Source organism: Sus scrofa, chromosome 2 (assembly GCF_054392235.1).
Source record: "Sus scrofa isolate SSC_HxYL_T2T_F1_AM1 chromosome 2, Sscrofa_HxYL_maternal_Yorkshire_Landrace_v2.0, whole genome shotgun sequence".
Lineage (NCBI taxonomy): Eukaryota > Metazoa > Chordata > Mammalia > Artiodactyla > Suidae > Sus > Sus scrofa.
In genome coordinates, this window is record NC_139384.1 from 3,324,720 (window position 1) to 3,336,937 (window position 12,218).

Genomic DNA, 12,218 nt, shown 5'->3' on the forward strand with positions numbered 1-12,218 from the left:
TCCAGCACCACGCAGAGCCAGCACCGTTACGAGGGGACAATTTTTTTCCTTTTTTTTTTTTCTTTTTAGGGCTGCATCTGCTGCATATGGAAGTTCCCAGGCTAGGGTCTGAACTGGAGCTGCAGTGCCGGCCCACATCACAGCCACAGCTAAGCCAGACCCTTAACCCCCCGAGCGAGGCCAGGGATTGACCCCGCATCCTCATGGACACCATGTCGGGTTCTTAATCTGCTGAGCCACAAGGGGAACTCCTGAGGGGACAATTTTAATCTGACTGAAACAACCTCCAAGCCACCTGCCTTGGTCACAAGAGGCATGGAAGCTTCAAGATGGGTTCTCCCCAGCAGCGAGGAGGACGGAGCTACGGTCTTATCATTTTCAGGCTGATGGGGCCACTGGTCCAGCTGCCACACAAGCCCAGTGGCAGCCCCCGTCGGGCCGCTGAGCTGCAGGAGGGAGGGAGCAGGGCTGGGCTCTCGGGGCGGCCAGGAGCCTCCCTCTGGGCCTGGCAATCAGCATCTTTACTAAGACCCTACTCTGTGCTGACACTGAGCTCTGAGCCCCAGACACAAACGGAGAGAGACCTGTGTTCGCGTGGAGCTTGCAGTTACCCCGGAAAAAAAGAACACCCGGGGGAGGCCCGAGAAAGAAAGATCACAGTAGGTTCTGGAAGGTTCTCCAGAGCGACTGCTTCCCTGCCGAGCCCTAAAGGGTCCCTGGAACCTGGAGGATGCAGAGGAGGGAAGGTCTGCGGGTCAGGGGGCCAGGCTCGGGGGGAGGGGGGGGCCTGGGCAGGCAGTGCGGGAGGCCGTACGGCCGGCGGGGGAGGACAGTGGGACGGAGCCCGGGCCGCCGGGTCATCCATCAGACTCGCCCCTCATTCCTGCCACCCTGTCCCCTGAAACGGGGCACAGAGGAGTGGGCAACTTCCCCGGGTGTCACAGAGGCCTCGTGCACAGAAGGCGACTTTCACAGCCACCAGGAGAGGGGGAGCCAGGAGGACTGTGACGGCTGACTCTGTTTTTATGCAAATACAAGGATTTCTAATGATTCAGGAGTAAGAGGCTCCCCTGCAGGGGAACAGGGACGGAGGGGGGAGGGAGGAGTCTGGGGGAGGGGGGGACCCACTAGGCGGTGGGTCACCCCCCTGGGCTGAGCTGGTCTGGGGAGTGTTCGTGCCCGCCCCCCAGTCCCCTGACCTCGGCAGTGAGGCTGTGCCAAGGCAGCCCGGGGTGGGTGGTCCCTTCCTCCAGGATCCAAGCCTGGATGGGAAGGCCACGATGTGGGCCCCCTGCAGCCCCCGTGCCTGGAGGCATTTTAAATCCCTGGGAGAGCAGATGTTACCAGGGGAAGGCCAAGGTCAGGCTGCCCCTGCACCTGTCCCCACCCCGGATCCCCAGGGAGAGGAAGGAGCCACGTGCTTTGGCCTTGGCACACAGCAGGTGCTCAATAAGTGCCGGTGGAAGGGGTGGTCCCAGGGGATCCTTGGCAGGGTGAACTCATCCATCCGAACGGTACCGGCTTCTTCCCCCCAAGACCCCGCGTGACCCTGGACCAATCAGGGAGGATCTGGAGCAGAGGCCAGCGTGATATGAGGACCTGGCCCTGGACGGTCCAGGGTGGAACATTCCAGGTGGAGGCCCTGAGCTGGGAGGAGTGCTGTGCTGTGGGCTGTCGAGGCTAGTGGGGGGTCACGGTCAGAAGGTGGAGGCTGGGCTGCGGGGCTCAACCCCCCTGGGTGAGAGAGGCGGGCGGAAGTAGACAGGGGTGGGGGGTCTGAGCTCTGCCGTTAGGGAGATGGAGGGCTGTGCTGGGGTCGCCAGGGTGTGCATTTGCGCCCCGGACCCGGAGCCTCGGCCCTGGCTCCCCCGGGACAACGTGCAAGGCCTCCTGCGATGACCCAGGAGTTCCCAAGCTCTGTGACAGAGCCTCCACTGCCCCCGAAGGCAGCCGACTGCCCCCCGGGCAAGGCTGAGGGTAGCTGGTGCCAGGCTTGGGCGACCCACAGAACTGCTCCGTCACGAGAACAACATCCAAGATTTAGCGTCAGGCATCCAGTAAAGCTCCCGTGTCCCTCCTTGCCCAGCCAAGCAGCCCCAGTCCCTCCGCTCCCTGTCCCCAGTGCTGCCACCCATCACCCTTAACTGTATGCTGTCAAAATCCTTCGTTCTAGAACACGGGCAACGCGAGCTAAGTCAGGACTTGGCATTAGCAGCTTGGAGTGTGAATGCCTAGGCTCTGGAGAGGCCCTTCTAGGTGGCACCTGCGCCCCCATCCTCAATTCCTGTTCTGTCACTGCCCCAAATGTCTATACTAGCCGCCAGCTCTTTACTGACTGAGGGCAAATGTCGCGAGAACAGGCAAACCCCTGATCTAATTCGTACTAAGGTGTCAATGACTTTTTTTCTCCCACATAATTTTAACAAGTGAACAGGGCAACCAGCATCGGGTCCACGGACATCTGGGGACAGAAGTGGAGAAAGGGGAAAAAATTCCCATGGCCAAGGGGAAGGGAAGGAGGAAGAGGTGCGGGAGAAGGGGGGCAAGGAAAACCTTTATTTCCTGCTGGTCTGGCCTGGACTGACCCAGCCCTTCACTGCCCACTGCCTTGTCTCTGCCGCCCAGCACAGCCAGGGAGGGGCCAGCATCTGCCTGGTCCCTGGGAACAATTTCAAAGCTCACTCAGTCTGGGGCATCCAGAATCAGGACCGAGAACAAAGGAGGAAAAAAAAAAAAACAAAAACAAAAAAAAACGGCGAGGCCCGACAAAGGGCCTGTGGAGGACAGAGAAACCTGTTTCTCAGATCAGTATCTGGCCTCAGAGACGTATTCCTTCCATCTGTGGGGCCGAGGCCAGAGCACCAGCCCTGGGGGGTGGGGGAGAGGGGGCTGCAGGAGAGACAGACATGCCTGGGGTGGCCACGTTCCCGCTCCAGGGCCACAGGCAGCAGGACCCCCACCCCAGCCTGATCCACCCTATGGGCTGGGGCTCTGACCCCTGCGTGAGCACGGGCTGCTGCCTGGCCTTGCATCAGCTTCCTCCCCTCCCCACACCCTGCACCTGCTGTGTCCCGGCTCATGGCTCGGTCTCTGCGCACTGGGAGAGCGCCCCTGCCTGCAGGTGCCCATCCGCTTCCAAAGCATGAAGACTTCCAGCCAAGAAGAAAGAGGAATGGAGAAGGGAGAGGAAGAAAAAAGAAAGAAAGAGAGAGCAAGATTCCTCGGAAGAGTAAAAACCTGCGCCTCGGGAGGAAGCGGGATGAGAAAATGCCCAGCGCTGAAGCGGGACCCCTCGACGTCACGCCCGACACAGGGATGGGTGGCGGCTCGATGTTGACGCATCAGAAAGTTTCCAAAAAGAAGGAAAAGAGAACACTTGCTAAGACTGGGTCACGTGTCTCCAGAACAGATGGGGTTCCCAAGCCCAGGGTGGGCGGGGGACTGAATGCCCGATTTCTGTTATCACGTGTAATAAGACACCAAGAAAACAGGGTGAGACAGGTGGGGAAGGCCGGGCCTCCCGGCAGAGGCTAAGAATGCCGGGCGATGTGGTAAGACTTGCATTAGCATAAATTTAGCCTTATCTTCAAGGAAGGCAGGACTCGCTCAGCTACAATGCCCGCTTGTGCTGCAAGGGCCACTGGTCACCGGGCCAGGGTGGGGCTTGCTGGGATTGGGGGGGGCTGGGCCGCAGAAGATGGGGTCCAGCTTTCCTACTGAATGGTCCTGCCCCCTCCCCAGCCCCTCTCCACACTCCCACCCATTCCATAAATATATGGTAGCAGGCACACTCAGGCCTATGGCAGCTTCTAACCCAGGGAAGTTCAAGTTCATTTTATACCCTAAAATGAAGGTCTGGCACAGGCACCATGTCACCTGGGGAGACTTAAAAATACAGATGTTGGGCTTCGCACTCAGAGACTTTCAATCCCCCCCCTGCCCCCTGCAGGGTCCCAGAAGGCAGCTGGTGTGGGACCCAGCTAGTCTCAGGAGGACAGACACACACACACACAGGTGACCGTGGTGCTGTGGTTCCATGGAGGCCACAGAAGCCCCAGGAGGGGATGCTGGACAAGGCTCTGGAGAGACGGCAGCTTCTGGAATTTTCTGTCTGCCTCCCTCCAGCCTGATCCCTTCAGAACACGCGGCACCAGTGCACGTGGGTTCCCAGAGTTCAGTTTCGCTGGCAAGATGCAGCTCTTTGGGGTCTTCTGGAAGATGGGTCCCCCGGGGAGGGCTTCCGGGAGCACACAGCCACCCTTTGTCAATGTCTGCCAGGCGTGGTGCCTCCGCATGGCAAAGGTCTCTTGCCCTGATTCTGTCCCTGTGTTTGGGGATCACTGCGTCTTCTTAATTAAAAAAAAAAAGTCTTACCTTTCTTCTCAGAGTACCCTCGGCTGCATTCCCTATGGCTCATCCTCACGCAAAGTCCATGAAACATATGGGCCAGATGTCAGCAGACCCATTTTGCAGATAAGGAAACTAAGGCCTTAACAGATCCAGCAGCTTACTCAAGACCATGCACTTGGACGTGACAGAGGTAGGCCCTCCCCTGACCACTCAATCCCAAGAGCAGGCTGTCCCCCTGCTATCGGAGAAGTTTCAACTCTCACAGCCACTCTCTGTGCTTACACCCCGCTGAGGCATAAAAGGTTCTGCAGGAGGCAGCTGTTAAGATGCATTAGGGGAGTTCCTGCGGTGGCACAGTGGGTTAAGAACCTGACGGCAGTGGCTGGGGTCACTAAGGAGGTACGGGTCTGATTCCTGGCCCAGTGCAGTGGGTTAAGGGTCCCGTTTGGGGGCAGCTGTGGTGTAGGTCGCGGCTGCAGCTCAGATTCAGTCCCTGGCCTGGGAACTTCCATAAGCCATGGGTGTGGCCATTAGGGAAAAAAAGACGCATAACGGGAGCTCTGCTTCTGGCCACAACAGCATAGCAACTGTGTTAGAGCAATCTTTCTGCCAAGAACAATGCTAGACGCTGGATAAAAACAAACACAACCCCCTCTGCCCCCCCGCAGGTATTGGAGGGAGCTGAAGGAAAAACAGGCAGACAGGATGCAAAGGCTAAGATCTCCGAGGGGAGGGAACCACGGAGAAGCAGGCTCAATATTCTGGTCCGCTGATGGTCAGGCAGCTCGTGCACAAGGTTGAGCAGGTGAGAAATACGGCAGAACGTGACCGCTAAGACAGTACAAGGCAACTGGAGATTCGGGCAGCCTCGTGAGGTCAGGGAAGCAAGAACTGGAGTTCGGGGCGCCCCTAGGAGCGGGGGTGGGGGTGGGGGGACGGTCCAGCTTTCAGCCGAGAACCCTGTGAGGCTACATCCCAGGAGGAGACATCCTTCCCCAAATGCTGGAGTCCGGCCTCGCCTCATCCCCAACCCTGATAGAAACACGCTGACCTGCCTGCAGTCTGCTGGCCAAAGAAACTAAGGTCCTCTCGGGAAGAAGCCGACGTCACCCAGAGCCGCCCCGCTCTTCTCAGGCCATATCCAAGGTTCGAGGAAACAAGTGCCAGGAAGCAGGGCAAATCATGAAAAATCAGGCAGTACAGACAAACACAGGGGTCAGAGGCGATATCTGACAAGACTGTGACCGAGAATTTTCCGCACCTGCTGAGAGATACCAGGTCATGTTTAATCACAGACGTGAGCAGCTCCGTCAACCTCAAGCGCAGACACACAAGGAAAACCACATGTAGCTACAGGCACCCCTCCCTTAACTGCACTTTGCTTTACTGTGCTCTGCAGATGCTGCATTGTTTACACATTGAAGGCCTGTGGCAACCCAGAGTCTAACAGGTCTGCCAACCCCATTTTTTCCAAGAACAATTGCTCACTTTGTGTCTCTGTGTCACATTTTGGTCATTCTTGTAATAGTTCACGTTTTTTTCAATATTCTCATATTTGCTAAGGTGACCTGTGATCAGTTACCTTCAACGGTACTACTGCAAAAAGATTCTGACTCGCTGAAAGCTCAGCTAATGGTTAGCATTTTTTAGCAGTACAGTACGTTTTAATTAAGGGACGTACTTTTTTTAGGCATAATGCTCTTTCACATATAAAAGACTATAGCACAGTATAAACATAATTTTTTGTTTTTTGCTTTTTAGGGCCGCACCTGTGACACATGGAGGTTCCCGGGCTAGGGGTTGAATGGGAGCTGCAGCTGCTAGCTTACACCATAGCCACAGCAACGCCAGATTCAAGCTGCGTCTTCGACCTACACCACAGCTCACCGCAACGCCGATCCTTAACCCACTGAGTGAGGCCAGGGATCAAACCTACATCCTCATGAATGCTGGTCAGATTCGTTAACTGCTGAGCCACGATGGGAACTCCTAAATACAGTTTTTATATGCACTGGGAAAATAAAAAATTCATGGGACTCACTGCATTATGATATTTGCTTTATTGCAGTGATCTGGAAAAAATCTGCCATATCTCTGAGGTGTGCTTGTACATCATAGGGAAACTGGGAGAAACAAAGGACAGAAAAAAAGAAAAAAAAAAAAAAGCTTTAAAAACAGCCAGAGGGAAAATGACACTAATTTCAAAAGATCCGCAGAAGCACTGGAAGCCTAAGACAACAGGATGGCACATTTCAATTGCTGAAAGAAAAACAGCCAACGTAAGAGTCTCTATCCTAAGCATCTTTCAATAATGAAGGTGGAATAAAGATGTCTTCTGAGGAACAAAAACTAAGAGAATTCATTGCCAGAAGGCCTGCTTGGAGAGAAATACAAAAGGGAGTTTTTCATGCAGGAGGGAAAAAAAAATCACAAATGGAAGTAGAAAGGAAGAGCAGAGGAAAGGGTAAATCTAGATGAATACTGATTGTTGAAAACGGTAACAATGTCTGTGGGACATTGACACATAAGTAGAATTAGTACCTGACAAAAATAAGACAAAAAGTAAGAGGGTGAATAAAGTGAAAGGCCATTAAGGTTCTACACTATCCACAAGTGAGCAGTAAAAGCACTATTATAAGATGGACCCTAAAAAGCCAGGATGCATTTGATAAATTCTATTGCAATTACCATAAGAAGGATAAAGGAATGTATAATTGGACAATAGAAGAGAAATTAGAATTTAAAAAGATTTGACTAATCAAAAAGAAGGAGATAAAAATGTCCCCCTAAAACCCATATGGGAAAATGTTAAACAGAGAATAAATGCAGGAGTATACCAGGTATGTGTCAATAAATACACTAAATATAAATGGGCTAAATACTCTAATCAAGTGACAAAGTTATCAGATTAGGGATTTTTTTTTTTAAACTTCAACTCTATACTATTTACAGAAAGCACACTTTAGACTCAGAATGATTATAAGTTGAAAGATGGAAGAAATACATACCATGCAAATACAATCAGAAATAAAGTTGCTATAGCTATAGTAATATCAACTGAGGTAGATTTCAAAATAAGACATTTTCCTAGAGATAAAAAGGGATGTCTAACATCACTTCAACAGAAAGATATAACAATTCTAAAATATATTTCCCTCAAGGTACATAAAACAAAAACTGATAGAACTAAAATAAGAAATAAATCCTTGGAGTTCTGGTCATGGTGCAGCAGAAAAGAACCCGACTAGGAACCATGAGGTTGTGGTTCGATCCCTGGCCTCACTCAGTGGGTTACAATTGCAGGTTGCAATTGCGGCTCGGATCTGGCATTGCTGTGGCTCTGGCGTAGGCTGGCAGCTGCCTCTCAGACTGGGCCCCTAGCCTAGGAACCTTCATATGCCGTGGGTATGGCCAAAAAGCAAAAACAACAACAACAGCAAAAAAAAAAAAAAAAAAAAAAAGAAGAAGAAGAAGAAGAAGAAGAAGAAGAAAGAAATCCTCAACAATAACTGTGTGTTTCACTGTTGAAATTTAACTCCTTCAGTGAATGGTAGGATTGCAGACAAAAATATCAGCTAAAACTACAGAACATAGGTTCCTTTCAAGCACATGCAAACCACTTGCCACAATGGGCCATAAAACCAATCTCAACATATTTTGAAGGACTGAGCTCTTGTCCTCTGATGACAGTGGAAATAAATACAGACCAATAACAGAAAGATGACTATAAACCCCCCCGAATGTTTGGAAATTAAGTGATATTCTTCCAAGTCATCTATAGACCAAAGAAGAGATGACAGTGAAAATGTCCAGACAGTTTGAGCTGGATGTAATGAAGATATGCTCTCCCATACCATGTTATCATATTGCCAGATGTAGTTAAATCTACGCTTGAGGATTAGTAGCCTTAAATGCACAGAATCAGAAGGAAGAACGGCTGACATCAATGACCTAAGTGTACATATCGGGAAGCTGGGAAAAAACATCCCATTGAACCCAAAGCAGAAGCAAATGATACAGATGAGAATGGACATCACTGATTTAGAAAACAAGTAATTATGGAGACACTAGCAAAACCAAAAGTTAGTTCTTCGAAAAGACTACTAGTATTGATAAACCTCTATGAAGACTCAGGCCTGTCCTTAACAAGAGGGGACTGTATGCCATACATCTAAGTTACAAATCAAGCTAACAAACTATTAAAATATTTTCTACCCTCTTACTTTGAGAAATATACCTTCACATGACAGAGAAGGTACGGTCCAAATCTAGAAATGGAGAAGTCCTCGGAGATCTGCGCCAGAAGATGGGGTGATGGATGGTACCTCCCCCCCCCCCCCGTTGCTACCTCGGCACCACCGTGAGGCGCCTGTACATCCACACTCTGACCACCACTCCAGACCACTGCCCTCAGCCACCCAGGGGGCCAACACAGCCAGCCCATGCTCTGCCTTGGAGAGGGCAGTCTGGGGAGGGGACCCAGGCAGGCTTTGGAAGTGGGCCAGGGGACGTTTGGGTAGGATATTTGGAGCCTGAGTGTCCAAACATGATATCAGAGGAGGGTGTGGGCTCAGGGTGGGGAGGGGGAGGAGAAGAGCCAGCCAAGGCATGTCCAGAACGGGGCTCTGAGCAGGGCCCCTCCTGGGGAGAAAGAGAAGGAAGCCCGTGATCACTGACAGGAATGAAGAGGCAGACATCACTACAGGTCCTACAGACACAGAGATTACACATTGTGATGACTTTGTGCAAATACATTGGAAAGGTTAAATGAAATGGACAATGGTCTAGAAAAACACAACTTTTAGAAGTTTTTCTATGAAGAAACAAACAGCCCTAGTTGTCTGATACCTATAAAATTTGACATGTGATTTAAATCCTTTTCACAAAGAGAGTTCTAGGCCCATGTGGCTTCCCTGGTGAAATTTTCTAAACATTTCAGGAAGAAATAATACCAGTCTTCCACAAACCCTTCCAGGAATAAAGAGGGACTACTTCTCAATTCATTTAACCCCCATAAGGACATTACAAGGCATAACACCGCTCATAAACATACATGCAAAAACTATAAAGAAAAATACCAGAAAATGGATTCCATTAACAAGGGTAATATATTATGACCACACTGAATTTATTTCAGAAATGTAAGGTTGGTGTAATATTTAAAAATTAACAAAATAGGGAGTTCCCATCATGGCTCAGCAGAAATGAACCCAACTAGTATCCTTGAGGACGCAGGTTTGATCCCTGGCCTCGCTCAGTAGGTTAAGGATCCGGCATTGCTGTGAGCTGTGGTGTAGGTTGCAGACACAGCTGGGATCCCATGTTGCCGTGGCTCTGGCGTAGGCCAGCAGCTATATCTCCAATTTGGCTGCTAGCCTGGGAACTTCCATAGGCCGTGGGTGTGTCCCTAAAAAGCAAATTTAAAAAAAAAAATTAACGAAATAAAGGAAAAAAACAAATGACCACCTTTCTAGGTGCTGAAAAAGCATTTGGTAAAATTTAATGCCTGTTTATGATAAAAACTCCTAGCAAACTAAGGTTGTGTCTAAACCTATAGTAAAAGCATACTAGTGAAATATTGAAAGCTTTGCCCTGAGTTTGGAACTGAAACACGATGTCCACTTCTATTCAGTATTACACTGGCTGTCCTAGGAAAGCAGTCAAGCAAGGAAAATAAATACAAAGCTATGGATTGGAAAGGAAGAATTAAAACTGACATTATTCACAGACGACACAATTCTAAATGGAGAAAACCCAGGAGTATCTATAGATAAATTATTAGAATTGATAAACGAATTTGGCAAGGTCACTGAATATAAGATTAATGATTAAAAGTCAATTATTCTTCCATAATCTAGGAAAGGACAAAATCTGAAAAGCTTATGCCTTTTAAAATAGCCTCAAAGAGAGAGGATTAAGATGGCAGAATAGAAGACTGGAGCTCAACTTCTCTCCTAAAAACAACAAAATTCACAACTAAAGGCTGAGCAGTCTCCACCCAAATGGACCAGAAACATTAAAAAAGATATCCTACTCCAGAAGACAAAGAGGAGGCCACATCAAGAGGTAGGAGGGGTGGATTTCGTGATATAAACAACCCCATACCTCCGGGTGGGAAGCCGCACAGACTGAAAACTAACTGGTTCACAGAGATTCACCTACAGGAGTGAGAGTTCTGAGCCCCACATCAAACCCTCACGTGCGGGGATCCGGCCCTGGGAGAAAGAGCCCCTGGAGCATCTGGCACTGAAGGCCAGTGGGGCTTGTGCGCAGGAGCTCCATGGGACTGGGGGAAACGGAGACCCCATTCTTAATAAGGCACACAAGGACTTTCATGTGCACTGGGTCCCAGGGCAAAGCAAAGTCTCCATAGGAATCTGGGTCAAACCTGACTGCAGTTCTTGGAGGACATCCTGGGAAAACAGGGGTGAATGTGGCTTGTTGTGAGGGAAGGACATTGAAAGCAAAGCTCTCAGGAATATTCAGCAGTCTGCCTTTCTCTGGAGGGGGCCACTTTGGGAAAATCTGGCCCCACCCGTCAGTCAGTGCTGAGAAGCCCCAGGGCAAACAACAAGCCAGGTGGGATCACAGCCCCACCCCTCAGTAAACAGGCTCCCTAAAGACCCCTCAGGCACACAGCTGCCTCTAATCCCATCCAGAGACTAAGCCCCACCCACCAGAGGGATTAGAATCTGCTCCACCTGCCAGTGCGCAGGCATCAGCCCCTCCCATCAGCAAGCCTACAGCAAGCCCCCCATACCGACTTCAGCCACAAGGGGGGCAGACACCAGAAGTAAGAGAGGCTACAATTCTATTATCTGGAAAAAGGTCACCACACCAAAAACCTATAAAAATGAAAAGACAGAGAGAACTATAACTCAGATGAGGGAGAAAGGAAAAACCCCAGAAAGTCAGCTAAGCAATGAGGAGAGTCTCAGCCTCCAGGAAAAAGACTTTAGACTGTTGATGCTGAAGATGATGCAAGACATTGGAAATAAACTGGAGGCAAAGATGGATAACTTACAGGAAACACTGACCAAAGACATACAAGATAAAAAACTTAAACAAGAAGAGATGCAAAATACAATAACTAGAAGTAATTCACTAGAAGCAGCTAACAGCAGAATACAGGAGGCAGAAGAACGAATAAGCGAGGTGGAGGACAGATTAGTGGAAATTACGGATGCAGAACAGAAAAGAGAAAAAAGTTTGAAAACAAATGAAGAGAGTCTCAGAGAACTCTGGGACAACGTTAAATGCACCAACATCCATATTATAGGGGTGCCAGAAGGAGAAGAGAGAGAGAAGGGACAGAAAAAATATTCCAAGAAATAATAGCTGAAAACTTGCCTAACATGGGAAAGGACCCACTCACTCAAATCCAGAAAGCACAACAAGAACCATATAAAATACACCCAAGGAGGAACACCCCGAGACACATATTAATCAAACTAACCAAACTTAAAGACAAAGAGAACATCTTGAAAGCAGCTAGGGGAAAGAAACAAGTAACATACAAGGGAATCCCAATAAGGTTATCGGCAGATTTTTCAGCAGAAACTCTGCAGGCCAGAAGGGAGTGGCATGATATACTTAACGTGGTGAAAGGAAAAAACCTCCAACCAAGGTTACTCTACCCAGTAAGGCTCTCATTCCGATTTGAAGGAGAAATCAAAACCTTCTCAGATAAGCAAAAGCTGAGAGAATTCAGCAATACTAAACCATCCTTACAACAAATACTAAAGGAACGTCTCTAGGCAGGAAAGAAAAGACAGCAACAGGAAACAAAAATGCCACAAATGACAAGGCTCAGCAGTAAAGGTATATATACAGTAAAGATACGAAATCATCCATGCACAATTATACCA

At 49.5% G+C, this 12,218-nt stretch overlaps 1 protein-coding gene and 1 long non-coding RNA gene across 15 annotated transcripts in view; one reads left to right on the top strand and one right to left on the bottom strand.

Annotated features, from left to right (window-relative positions):
- ANO1 (anoctamin 1) overlaps positions 1-12,218 on the bottom strand; it is a 155,595-nt gene that overhangs the window by 93,830 nt on the left and 49,547 nt on the right. The gene's annotated exons all lie outside the window — the stretch shown is intronic.
- On the top strand, positions 41-5,742 carry LOC146405024 (uncharacterized). Its single transcript, XR_014836735.1, has 2 exons — positions 41-4,706; positions 4,779-5,742. It is a non-coding gene; the product is annotated as an uncharacterized LOC146405024 (long non-coding RNA).